Raw genomic sequence first — 13,886 nt, 5'->3', positions numbered from 1 at the left:
TGTTGATACAATTCCATTCCATTTCATTCGGTTTGACTCCATTCCATTCCATTCCATTCCATTCCATTCCATTCCATTCCATTCGAGTTGATTCCAATCCATTCCAATCCATTCGGGTTGACTCCATTCCATTCCATTCCATTCCATTCCATTCGGGTTGATTGCATTCCATTCCATTCCATTCCATTCCATTCCATTCCATTCCATTCCATTCTGGTTGATTCCATTCCATTCCATTCCATTCCATTCCATTCCATTCCATTTCATTCGAGTTGCTTCCATTCCATTCGGGCTGATTCCATTCCATTCCATTCCGTTGCATTCGGGTTGATTCCATTCCATTCCATTCCATTCCATTCCATTCGGGTTGCTTCCATTGCATTCCATTCCATTCCATTCCATTCCATTAATTTCTATTGGATTCCATTCCATTCCATTTTTGATCACTCCATTCCATTCCAATCCATTCCATTCCATTCGTGTTGATTCCAATCCATTCCAATCCATTCGTGTTGATTCCATTCCATTCCATTCCATTCCTTTCGGGTTGATTCCATTCCATTACATTCCATTGCATTCCATTCCATTCCATTGCATTCCATTCCATTCCATTCGGATTGATTCCTTTCCATTCCATTCGGTTTGTTTCCATTCCATTCCATTGCATTCCATTCCATTCGTTTTGATTCCATTCCATTCCATTCCGTTCGAGTTGATTCCATTCCATTCAATTCCATTCGTGTTGATTCCATTCCATTGCATTCCATTCCTTTCGGGATGATTCCATTCCATTCCATTCCATTCCATTCCATTCCATTCGGGTTGATTGCATTCCATTCCATTCCATTCCATTCCATTCCATTCCATTCCATTCCATTCCATTCGGGTTGATTCCATTCCATTTCATTCCCTTCCATTGCATTCAAATAAGATTGATTCCATTCCATTCCATTCCATTCCATTCGGGTTGATTCCATACCATTCCATTCCATTCCATTCCATTCCATTCCATTCCATTCCATTCCATTCTGGTTGATTCCATTGCATTCCGTTCCATTCCATTGCATTCCATTCGGGTTGATTCCATTCCATTCCATTTCATTCCATTCCATTCCATTCGGGTTGATTCCATTCCATTTCATTCAATGCCATTCCATTCGACTTGATTCCTCTCCATTCCATTCCATGCGGGTTGATTCCATTCCACTCAATTCGATTCCATTCCATTCCTTTCCATTCCATTCCATTCCATTCCGGTTGATTCCATTCCATTCCATTCCATTGCATTCCATTCCGGTTGAATCCATTCCATTCCATTCCATTCCATTCCATTCCATTCCATTCAATTTGATTCCACTTTATTCCATTCCATTCGGGTTGATTCCATTCCATTCCATTCGGATTGATTGCATTCCATTCCATTATATTCCACTCCACTCTGGTTGATACCATTCCATTCCATTCCATTCCATTCCATTCGCGATGATTCGATTCCATTCCATTCCATTGCATTTCATTCCATTCGAGTTGATTCCATTCCATTCCATTGCACTCCATTCCATTCCATTCCATTCCGGTAGATTCCATTCCATTCCATTGCATTCCATTCCATTCCATTCCATTCCGTTAGATTCCATTCCATTCCATTGCATTCCATTCCATTCCATTCCATTCGAGTTGCTTCCTTTCAATTTTATTCCATTCCATTCCATTCCATTCCGTTCCATTCCATTCAGCTTTATTCCATTCCATTCCATTCCACTCCACTTCATTCCATTCCATTTCAATCCACTCCACTCCATTCCATTCCATTCCATTCGACTCATGTTGATTCAATTCCACCCCATTCCATGCCATTACATTGCATTCCATTCCACTCCAATCGGCTTGATTCAATTCCATTCGATTCCATTCCATACCATTCCATTCCATTCCATTCCATTCTATTCGGGTTGATTCCATTCCATTCCATTCCATTCCATTCCATTCCATTCCATTCTATTCGGGTTCATTCGATTTCTTTCCATCTCATTCCATTCCAGTCCATTCCAATCAATTGAATTCCATTCCATTCGGGTTTATTCCATTCCATTCCATTCCATTCCATTCCATTCCATTCCATTCCCTTCCCTTCCATACCATTCCATTCGGGTTGATTCCAGTCCATTCCATTACATTCGATTCCATTCCATTCCATTCCATTCGGGTTGATTCCATTCAATTCTATTCCATTCAATTCCATTCCAATCCATTCCATTCCATTCTCTTCGGGTTGATTCCATTCAAATCCATTCCATTCCATTCCATTCCATTCCATTCTATTCCATTCCATTCCATTCCATTCCTTTCTATTCAGGTTGATTCTATTCCAATCCATTCCATTCCATTCCATTGCATTCCATTCCATTCGGTTTGATTCCATTCCATTCCATTTCATTAGATTCGTGTTGATTCCATTCCATTCCATTCATTCCATTGCATTCCATTCCAATACATTCTGGTTGATTCCATTCCACTCCAGTCCATTCCATTCCAATCCATTCCACTCCATTCATGTTGATTCCATTCCATTCCATTCCATTCCATTGCATTGCATTCCATTCCATTCCGTTCCATCCCATTCCATTCCATACGGGTTGATTCCATTCCATTCCATTCCATTCCTTTCGGGTTGATTCCATTCCATTCCATTCCATTGCATTCCATTCCATTCCATTCGGATTGATTCCTTTCCATTCCATTCCATTACATTCGGGTTGATTCCATTCCATTCCATTGCATTCCATTCCATTCGGGTTGATTCCATTCCATTCCATTCCATTCCATTCGAGTTGATTCCATTCCATTCAATTCCATTCGTGTTGATTCCATTCCATTGCATTCCATTCCATTCGGGTAGATTCCGTTCCATTCCATTCCATTCCATTCCATTCGTTTTGATTCCATTCCATTCCATTCCCTTCCATTGCGTTCCATTAAAGTTGATTCCATTCCATTCCATTGCATTCAATTCCATTCCATTCGAGTTGATGCCATACCATTCCATTCCATTCCATTCGACTTGATTCCTCTGCATTCCATTCCATGGGGTTGATTCCATTCCATTCCATTTGATTCGATTCCATTCCATTCCATTCCATTCCATTTTATTCGGCTTGATTCGATTCCATTCCATTCCATTCCATTCCATTTGAGTTGATTCCATTCCATTCCAATCCATTCGTGTTGATTTGATTCCATTCCATTCCATTGAATTCCACTCCTTTCGGGTTGATTCCATTCCATTCCATTCCTTTCCATTCGGGTTGATTCCATTCCATTCCATTCCATTTCAATCCATTCCATTCCTTGTCATTCCATTCGGGTTTATTCCATGGCATTCCGTTCCTTTCCATTCCATTCCATTCCATTCCAATCCAATCCATTCCCATTCATTCCATTCGGGTTTATCCTATTCCATTCCATTCCATTCCATTACATTCCCTTCGGGTTTCTCCATTCCATTCCAATCCATTCCTTTCCATTCCATTCCATTCCATTCCTTTCGGGTTCATTCCATTTCGTTCCATCTAATTCCATTCCATTCCATTCTAATCAATTACATTCCATTCCATTCGGGTTTATTCCATTCCATTCCATTCCATTCCATTCCCTTCCATACCATTCCATTCGGGTTGATTCTAGTCCATTCCACACCATTCCATTCCATTCCATTCCATTCCATTCCAATCGGGTTGATTCCATTCCATTCTATTCCATTCAATTCCATTCCAATCCATTCCATTCCATTCCATTCTATTCAGGATGATTCCATTCAAATCCATTCCATTCCATTCCATTCCATTCCATTCCATTAAATTCCATTCCATTCCATTCCTTTCTATTCAGGTTGATTCTACTCCAATCCATTCCATTCCATTCCATTCCATTGCATTCCATTCCATTCGGCTTGATTCCATTCCATTCCATTTCATGAGATTCGTGTTGATTCCATTCCATTCAATTCCATTCCATTGCATTCCATTTCAATCCATTCGTGTTGATTCCATTCCACTCCAGTGCATTCCATTCCATTCCATTCCACTCCATTCATGTTGATTCCCTTCCATTCCATTCCATTCCATTGCATTGCATTCCATTCCATTTGGGTTGATTCCATTCCATTGCATCCCATTCCATTCCATTCCATTCCAATAGATTCGTGTTGAAACCATTCCATTATTTTTCTTTCCATTCCATTCCATTCCATTCCATTCCATTCCATTCCGTTCAGGTTGATTCCATTCCATTCCATTCCATTCCATTTCATTCCATTCCATTCCAGTTCATTCCATTCCATTCCATTCCATTCCATTCCATTCCATTCGTGTTCATTCCATTACATTCCATTCCACTAGACTCGTGTTGATTCCATTCCATTCAATTCCATTCCATTCCATTCCATTCCTTTCTATTCGGGTTGTTTCCATTCCGTTCCATCCTATTCCATTCCATTCTAGTTGAATCCATTCCATTCCATTCCATACCATTCCATTCCATTTGATTCCATTCCATTCCATTCCATTCCATTCCGGTTGATTCCATTACATTCCATTCCATCCCATTCAATTCCCTTCCATTAGATTCGTGTTGAAACCATTCCAGTCATTTCCATTCCATCCCATTCCATTCCATTCCATTAGATTCGTGTTGAAACCATTCCATTCCATTCCATTCGGTTTCATTCCATTCCATTCCATTCCATTCCATTCCATTCCATTCCATTCCATTCGAGTTGATTCCAATCCATTCCATTCCATTCGGGTTGACTCCATTCCATTCCATTCCATCCCATTCCATTCTGGTTAATTGCATTCCATTCCATTCCATTCCATTCCATTCCATTCCATTCGGGTTGATTCCATTCCATTCCATTCCATTGCATTCCATTCCAATCGAGTTGATTATATTCCATTCCATTCCATTGCATTCCATTCCAATCGAGTTGATTATTTTCCATTCCATTCCATTCCATTTCATTCGAGTTGATTCCATTCCATTCGGGCTTATTCCATTCCATTCCATTCCATTCCATTCCATTCCATTCGGGTTGCTTCCATTGCATTCCATTCCACTCCATTCCATTCCATTAATTTCCACTGGATTCCATTCCATTCCATTTTTGATCACTCCATTCCATTCCACTCCATTCCATTCCATTCGAGTTGATTCCAATCCATTCCAATCCATTCGGGTTGATTCAATTCCATTCCATTCCATTCCTTTCGGGTTGATTCCATTCCATTCCATTCCATTGCATTCCATTCCATTCCTTTGCATTCCATTCCATTCCATTCGGATTGATTCCTTTCCATTCCATTCCATTCCATTCGGTTTGATTCCATTCCATTCCATTGCATTCCATTCCATTTGCTTTGATTCCATTCCATTCCATTCCATTCGAGTTGATTCCATTCCATTCCATTCAGCTTCATTCCATTCCATTCCATTCCACTCCACTTCATTCCATTCCATTTCAATCCACTCCACTCCATTCCATTCCATTCCATTCCACTCATGTTGATTCAATTCCACCCCATTGCATGCCATTACATTGCATTCCATTCCACTCCAATCGGGTTGATTCAATTCCATTCGATTCCATTCCATACCATTCCATTCCATTCCATTCCATTCCATTCCATTCGGGATGATTCCATTCCATTCCATTCCATTCCTTTCCATTCCATTCCATTCGGGTTCATTCGATTTCGTTCCATCTCATTCCATTCCAGTCCATTCCAATCAATTGCATTCCATTCCATTCGGGTTTATTCCATTCCATTCCATTCCATTCCATTACCTTCCATACCATTCCATTCGGGTTGATTCCAGTCCATTCCATTCCATTCCATTCCATTCCATTCCACTCGGGGTGATTCCATTCAATTCTATTCCATTCACTTCCATTCCAATCCATTCTATTCCATTCTCTTCGGGTTGATTCCATTCAAATCCATTCCATTCCATTCCATTCCCTTCCATTCCATTCCATTCCTTTCTATTCAGGTTGATTCTATTCCAATCCATTCCATTCCATTGCTTTCCATTCCATTCGGTTTGATTCCATTCCATTCCATTTCATTAGATTCGTGTTGATTCCATTCCATTCCATTCCATTCCATTGCATTCCATTCCAATATATTCTGGTTGATTCCATTCCACTCCTGTCCATTCCATTCCAATCCATTCCAATCCATTCATGTTGATTCCATTCCATTCCATTCCATTCCATTGCATTGCATTCCATTCCATTCCGTTCCATCCCACTCCATTCCATACTGGTTGATTCCATTCCTTTCCATTCCATTCCTTTCGGGTTGATTCCATTCCATTCCATTCCATTGCATTCCATTCCATTCCATTCGGATTGATTCCTTTCCATTCCATTCCATTACATTCGGGTTGATTCCATTCCATTCCATTGCATTCCATTCCATTCGGGTTGATTCCATTCCATTCCATTCCATTCGAGTTGATTCCATTCCATTCAATTCCATTCGTGCTGATTCCATTCCCTTGCATTCCATTCCATTCGGGTAGATTCCGTTCCATTCCATTCCATTCCATTCGGTTTGATTCCATTCCATTCCATTCCCTTCCATTGCCTTCCATTAAAGTTGATTCCATTCCATTCCATTTCATTCAATTCCATTCCATTCGGGTTGATGCCATACCATTCCATTCCTTTCCATTCCATTCCATTCGAATTGATTCCTCTGCATTCCATTCCATGGGGGTTGATTCCATTCCATTCCATTCCATTCGATTCCATTCCATTCCATTCCATTCCATTTTATTCGGCTTGATTCGATTCCATTCCATTCCATTCCATTCCATTTGAGTTGATTCCATTCCATTCCAATCCATTCGTGTTGATTTGATTCCATTCCATTCCATTGAATTCCACTCCTTTCGGGTTGATTCCATTCCATTCCATTCCTTTCCATTCGGGTTGATTCCATTCCATTCCATTCCATTCCATTCCTTTCCATTCCATTTCTTTCCATTCCATTCCTTTCCATTCCATTTCATTCCATTCAATTCGGGTTGATTCCTTTCCATTCCATTCCATTCCATTCCATTCCATTCAGGTTGATTCCTTTCCATTCAATTCCGTTCCATTCCATTCGGGTTGATTCCATTGCATTCCATTCCATTCTATTCCATTCCACTCCATTCCATTCCTAGTCATTCCATTCGGGTTTATTCCATGGCATTCCGTTCCTTTCCATTCCATTCCATTCCATTCCAATCCATTCCATTCCCTTTCATTCCATTCGGGTTTATTCCATTCCATTCCATTCCATTCCATTCCATTCCCTTCGGGTTTCTCCATTCCATTCCAATCCATTCCATTCCATTCCCTTCCATTCCATTCCATTCCATTCCATTCCATTCCATTCCATTCCATTCCTTTCCATTCCATTCCATTCCATTCCATACGAGTTGATTCCATTGCATTCCTTTCCATTCCATTGCATTTCATTCGGGTTGATTCCACTCCATTCCATTTCATTCCATTCCATTCCATTCGGGTTGATTCCATTCCATTTCATTCGATGCCATCCCATTCGACTTGATTCCTCTCCATTCCATTCCATGCGGGTTGATTCCATTCCACTCAATTCGATTCCATTCCATTGCTTTCCATTCCATTCCATTCCATTCCGGTTGATTCCATTCCATTCCATTCCATTCCATTCCATTCGATTTGATTCCACTTTATTCCATTTCATTCGGGTTGATTCCATTCCATTCCATTTGGATTGATTGCATTCCATTCCATTCCACTCCACTCGGGTTGATACCATTCCAATCCATTCCATTCCATTCGCGATGATTCGATTCCATTCCATTCCATTGCATTCCATTCCATTCGAGTTGATTCCATTCCATTCCATTGCATTCCATTCCATTCCATTCCATTCCGTTAGATTCCATTCCATTCCATTCCATTGCATTCCATTCCATTCCATTCCATTCCGGTAGATTCCATTCCATTCCATTGCATTCCATTCCATTCCATTCCATTAAAGTTGCTTCCTTTCAATTTTATTCCATTCCATTCCATTCCGTTCCATTCCATTCAGGTTGATTCCATTCCATTCCATTCCACTCCACTTCATTCCATTCCATTTCAATCCACTCCACTCCATTCCATTCCATTCCATTCCACTCATGTTGATTCAATTCCACCCCATTCCATTCCATTACATTGCATTCCAGTCCACTCCAATCGGGTTGATTCAATTCCATTCGATTCCATTCCATACCATTCCATTCCATGCCATTCCATTCCATTCCATTCTGGTTGATTCCATTCCATTCCGTTCCATTCCATTCCATTCCATTCGGGTTCATTTCATTTCGTTCCATCTCATTCCATTCCATTCCATTGCAATCAATTCCATTCCATTCCATTCGGGTTTATTCCATTCCATTCCATTCCATTCCCTTCCATACCATTCCATTCGGGTTGATTCCAGTCCATTCCATTCCATTCCATTCCATTCGGGTTGATTTCATTCCATTCTATTCCGTTCAATTCCATTCCAATCCATTCCATTCCATTCTATTCGGGTTGATTCCATTCAAATCCATTCCATTCCATTCCACTCCATTCCATTCCATTCCATTGCATTCCATTCCATTCCATTCCATTCCATTCCATTCTATTCCATTCCATTCCATTCCATTCCATTCCATTCCATTCCATTCCATTCTATTCCATTCCATTCTGGTTGATTCCATTTCTTTCCATTCCATTGCATTCCATTCCATCGAGTTGATTATATTCCATTCCATTCCACTCCATTTCATTCGAGTTGCTTCCATTCCATTCGGGCTGATTCCATTCCATTCCGTTCCATTCGGGTTGATTCCATTCCACTCCACTCCATTCCATTCGGGTTGCTTCCATTGCATTGCATTGCATTCCATTCCATTTTATTAATTTCCATTCGATTCCATTCCATTCCATTTTTGATCACTCCATTCCATTCCACTCCATTCCAATCCGTTCGAGTTGATTCCAATCCATTCCATTCCATTCGGGTTGATTCCATTGCATTCCATTCCATTCCTTTCGGGTTTATTGCATTCCATTCCATTCCATTGCATTCCATTCCATTGCATTCGGATTGATTCCTATCCATTCCATTCCATTCCATTCGGGTTGATTCCATTCCATTCCATTCCATTCGAGTTGATTCCATTCCATTCAATTCCATTCGTGTTGATTCCATTCCATTGCATTCCATTCCATTCGGGTTGATTCCATTCCATTCCATTGCATTCGGGTTGATTGCATTCCATTCCATTCCATTCCATTCCATTCCATTCCATTCGGGTTGATTCCATTCCATTCCATTCCCTTCCATTGCATTCCATTAGGATTGATTCCATTCCGTTCCATTCCATTCCATTCCATTCCGGTTGATTCCATACCATTCCATTCCATTCCATTCCATTCCATTCTGTTTGATTCCCTTGCATTCCGTTCCATTCCATTGCATTCCATTCCATTCCACTCCACTCCGTTTGATACCATTCCATTCCATTCCATTCCTTTCACGATGATTCGATACCATTCCATTCCATTGCATTCCATTCCATTCTATTCGAGTTGATTACATTCCATTCCATTGCATTCCATTCCATTCCATTCCACTCCATTCCGGTAGATTCCATTCCATTCCATGGCATTCCATTCCATTCCATTCCATTCCAGTAGATTCCATTCCATTCCATTGCATTCCATTCCATTCCATTCCATTCGAGTTGCTTCCTTGCAATTTTATTCCATTCCATTCCATTCCATTCCATTCCATTCCATTCCATTCCATTCAGGTTGATTCCATTCCATTCCATTCCACTCCACTTCATTCCATTCCATTTCAGTCCACTCCACTCCATTCCATTCCATTCCATTCCATTCCACTCATGTTGATTCAATTCCACCCCATTCCATTAAATTACATTGCATTCCAATCCACTGCAATCGGGTTGATTCAATTCCATTCGATTCCATTCCATACCATTCCATTCCATGCCATTCCATTCCATTCCATTCGGGTTGCTTCCATTGCATTCCATTCCATTCCATTCCATTCAATTAATTTCCATTCGATTCCATTCCATTCCATTTTTGATCACTCCATTCCAGTCCACTCCATTCCATTCCATTCGAGTTGATTCCAATCCATTCCATTCCATTCGGGTTGATTCCATTCCATTCCATTCCATTCCTTTCGGGTTGATTCCATTCCATTCCATTCCATTGCATTCCATTCCATTCCATTCGGATTGATTCCTTTCCATTCCATTCCATTCCATTCGGGTTGATTCCATTCCATTCCATTGCATTCCATTCCATTCGGGTTGATTCCATTCCATTCCATTGCATTCGGGTTGATTGCATTCCATTCCATTCCATTCCATTCCATTCCATTCCATTCCATTCGGGTTGATTCCATTCCATTCCATTCCCTTCCATTGCATTCCATTAGGATTTATTCCATTCCATTCCATTCCATTCCATTCCATTCCATTCCGGTTGATTCCATACCATTCCATTCCATTCCATTCCATTCCATTCTGTTTGATTCCATTGCATTCCGTTCCATTCCATTGCATTCCATTCCATTCCACTCCACTCGGTTTGATACCATTCCATTCCATTCCATTCCTTTCACGATGATTCGATACCATTCCATTCCATTGCATTCCATTCCATTCTATTCGAGTTGATTACATTCCATTCCATTGCATTCCATTCCATTCCATTCCACTCCATTCCGGTAGATTCCATTCCATTCCATGGCATTCCATTCCATTCCATTCCATTCCAGTAGATTCCATTCCATTCCATTGCATTCCATTCCATTCCATTCCATTCTAGTTGCTTCCTTGCAATTTTATTCCATTCCATTCCATTCCATTCCATTCCATTCCATTCCATTCCATTCCATTCAGGTTGATTCCATTCCATTCCATTCCACTCCACTTCATTCCATTCCATTTCAGTCCACTCCACTCCATTCCATTCCATTCCATTCCATTCCACTCATGTTGATTCAATTCCACCCCATTCCATTAAATTACATTGCATTCCAATCCACTGCAATCGGGTTGATTCAATTCCATTCGATTCCATTCCATACCATTCCATTCCATGCCATTCCATTCCATTCCATCCAGGTTGATTCCATTCCATTCCATTCCATTCCATTCCTTTCGCGTTCATTCCATTTCGTTCCATCTAATTCCATTCCATTCCATTCTAATCAATTACATTCCATTCCATTCGGGTTTATTCCATTCCATTCCATTCCATTCCATTCCCTTCCATACCATTCCATTCGGGTTGATTCCAGTCCATTCCACTCCATTCCATTCCATTCCATTCCATTCCATTCCAATCGGGTTGATTCCATTCCATTCTATTCCATTCAATTCCATTCCAATCCATTCCATTCCATTCCATTCTATTCAGGTTGATTCCATTCAAATCCATTCCATTCCATTCCATTCCATTCCATTAAATTCCATTCCATTCCATTGCTTTCTATTCAGGTTGACTCTACTCCAATCCATTCCATTCCATTCCATTCCATTGCATTCCATTCCATTCGGCTTGATTCCATTCCATTCCATTTCATTAGATTCGTGTTGATTCCATTCCATTCCATTCCATTCCATTGCATTCCATTCCAATCCATTCGTGTTGATTCCATTCCACTCCAGTGCATTCCATTCCATTCCATTCCACTCCATTCATGTTGATTCCCTTCCTTTCCATTCCATTCCATTGCATTGCATTCCATTCCATTTGGGTTGATTCCATTCCATTGCATCCCATTCCATTCCATTCCAATAGATTCGTGTTGAAACCATTCCATTATTTTTCTTTCCATTCCATTCCATTCCATTCCATTCCCTTCCATTCCGTTCGGGTTGATTCCATTCCATTCCATTCCATTCCATTCCATTTCATTCCATTCCATTCCAGTTCATTCCATTCCATTCCATTCCATTCCATTCGTGTTGATTCCATTCCATTCCATTCCACTAGACTCGTGTTGATTCCATTCCATTCAATTCCATTCCATTCCATTCCATTCCTTTCCATTCGGGTTGTTTCCATTCCGTTCCATCCTATTCCATTCCATTCTAGTTGAATCCATTCCATTCCATTCCATACCATTCCATTCCAGTTGATTCCATTCCATTCCATTCCATTCCATTCCGGTTGATTCCATTCCATTCCATTCCATCCCATTCAATTCCCTTCCATTAGATTCGTGTTGAAACCATTCCAGTCATTTCCATTCCATCCCATTCCATTCCATTCCATTAGATTCGTGTTGAAACCATTCCACTCCATTCCATTCGGTTTCACTCCATTCCATTCCATTCCATTCCATTCCATTCCATTCCATTCCATTCGAGTTGATTCCAATCCATTCCATTCCATTCGGGTTGACTCCATTCCATTCCATTCCATCCCATTCCATTCTGGTTAATTGCATTCCATTCCATTCCATTCCATTCCATTCCATTCCATTCCATTCCATTCCATTCGGGTTGATTCCATTCCATTCCATTCCATTGCATTCCATTCCAATCGAGTTGATTATATTCCATTCCATTCCATTCCATTTCATTCGAGTTGATTCCATTCCATTCTGGCTTATTCCATTCCATTCCATTCCATTCCATTCCGTTCCATTCGGGTTGATTCCATTCCATTCCATTCCATTCCATTCGGGTTGCTTCCATTGCATTCCATTCCATTCAATTCCATTCCATTCCATTAATTTCCAGTGGATTCCATTCCATTCCATTTTTTATCACTCCATTCCATTCCACTCCATTCCATTCCATTCGAGTTGATTCCAATCCATTCCAATCCATTCGGGTTGATTCCATTCCATTCCATTCCATTCCTTTCGGGTTGATTCCATTCCATTCCATTCCATTGCATTCCATTCCATTCCTTTCCATTCCATTTCTTTCCATTCCATTCCTTTCCATTCCATTTCATTCCATTCAATTCGGGTTGATTCCTTTCCATTCCATTCCATTCCATTCCATTCCATTCTGGTTGATTCCTTTCCATTCAATTCCGTTCCATTCCATTCGGGTTGATTCCATTGCATTCCATTCCATTCTATTCCATTCCACTCCATTCCATTCCTAGTCATTCCATTCGGGTTTATTCCATGGCATTCCGTTCCTTTCCATTCCATTCCATTCCATTCCAATCCATTCCATTCCCTTTCATTCCATTCGGGTTTATTCCATTCCATTCCATTCCATTCCATTCCATTCCCTTCGGGTTTCTCCATTCCATTCCAATCCATTCCATTCCATTCCCTTCCATTCCATTCCATTCCATTCCATTCCATTCCATTCCATTCCATTCCTTTCCATTCCATTCCATTCCATTCCATTCCTTTCCATTCCATTCCATTCCATTCCATACGAGTTGATTCCATTGCATTCCTTTCCATTCCATTGCATTTCATTCGGGTTGATTCCACTCCATTCCATTTCATTCCATTCCATTCCATTCGGGTTGATTCCATTCCATTTCATTCGATGCCATCCCATTCGACTTGATTCCTCTCCATTCCATTCCATGCGGGTTGATTCCATTCCACTCAATTCGATTCCATTCCATTGCTTTCCATTCCATTCCATTCCATTCCGGTTGATTCCATTCCATTCCATTCCATTCCATTCGATTTGATTCCACTTTATTCCATTTCATTCGGGTTGATTCCATTCCATTCCATTTGGATTGATTGCATTCCATTCCATTCCACTCCACTCGGGTTGAT

This window comes from Pan paniscus, chromosome 16 (genome assembly GCF_029289425.2).
Source record: "Pan paniscus chromosome 16, NHGRI_mPanPan1-v2.0_pri, whole genome shotgun sequence".
NCBI classification, from domain to species: domain Eukaryota; kingdom Metazoa; phylum Chordata; class Mammalia; order Primates; family Hominidae; genus Pan; species Pan paniscus.
This window is presented reverse-complemented; position numbering follows the sequence as displayed.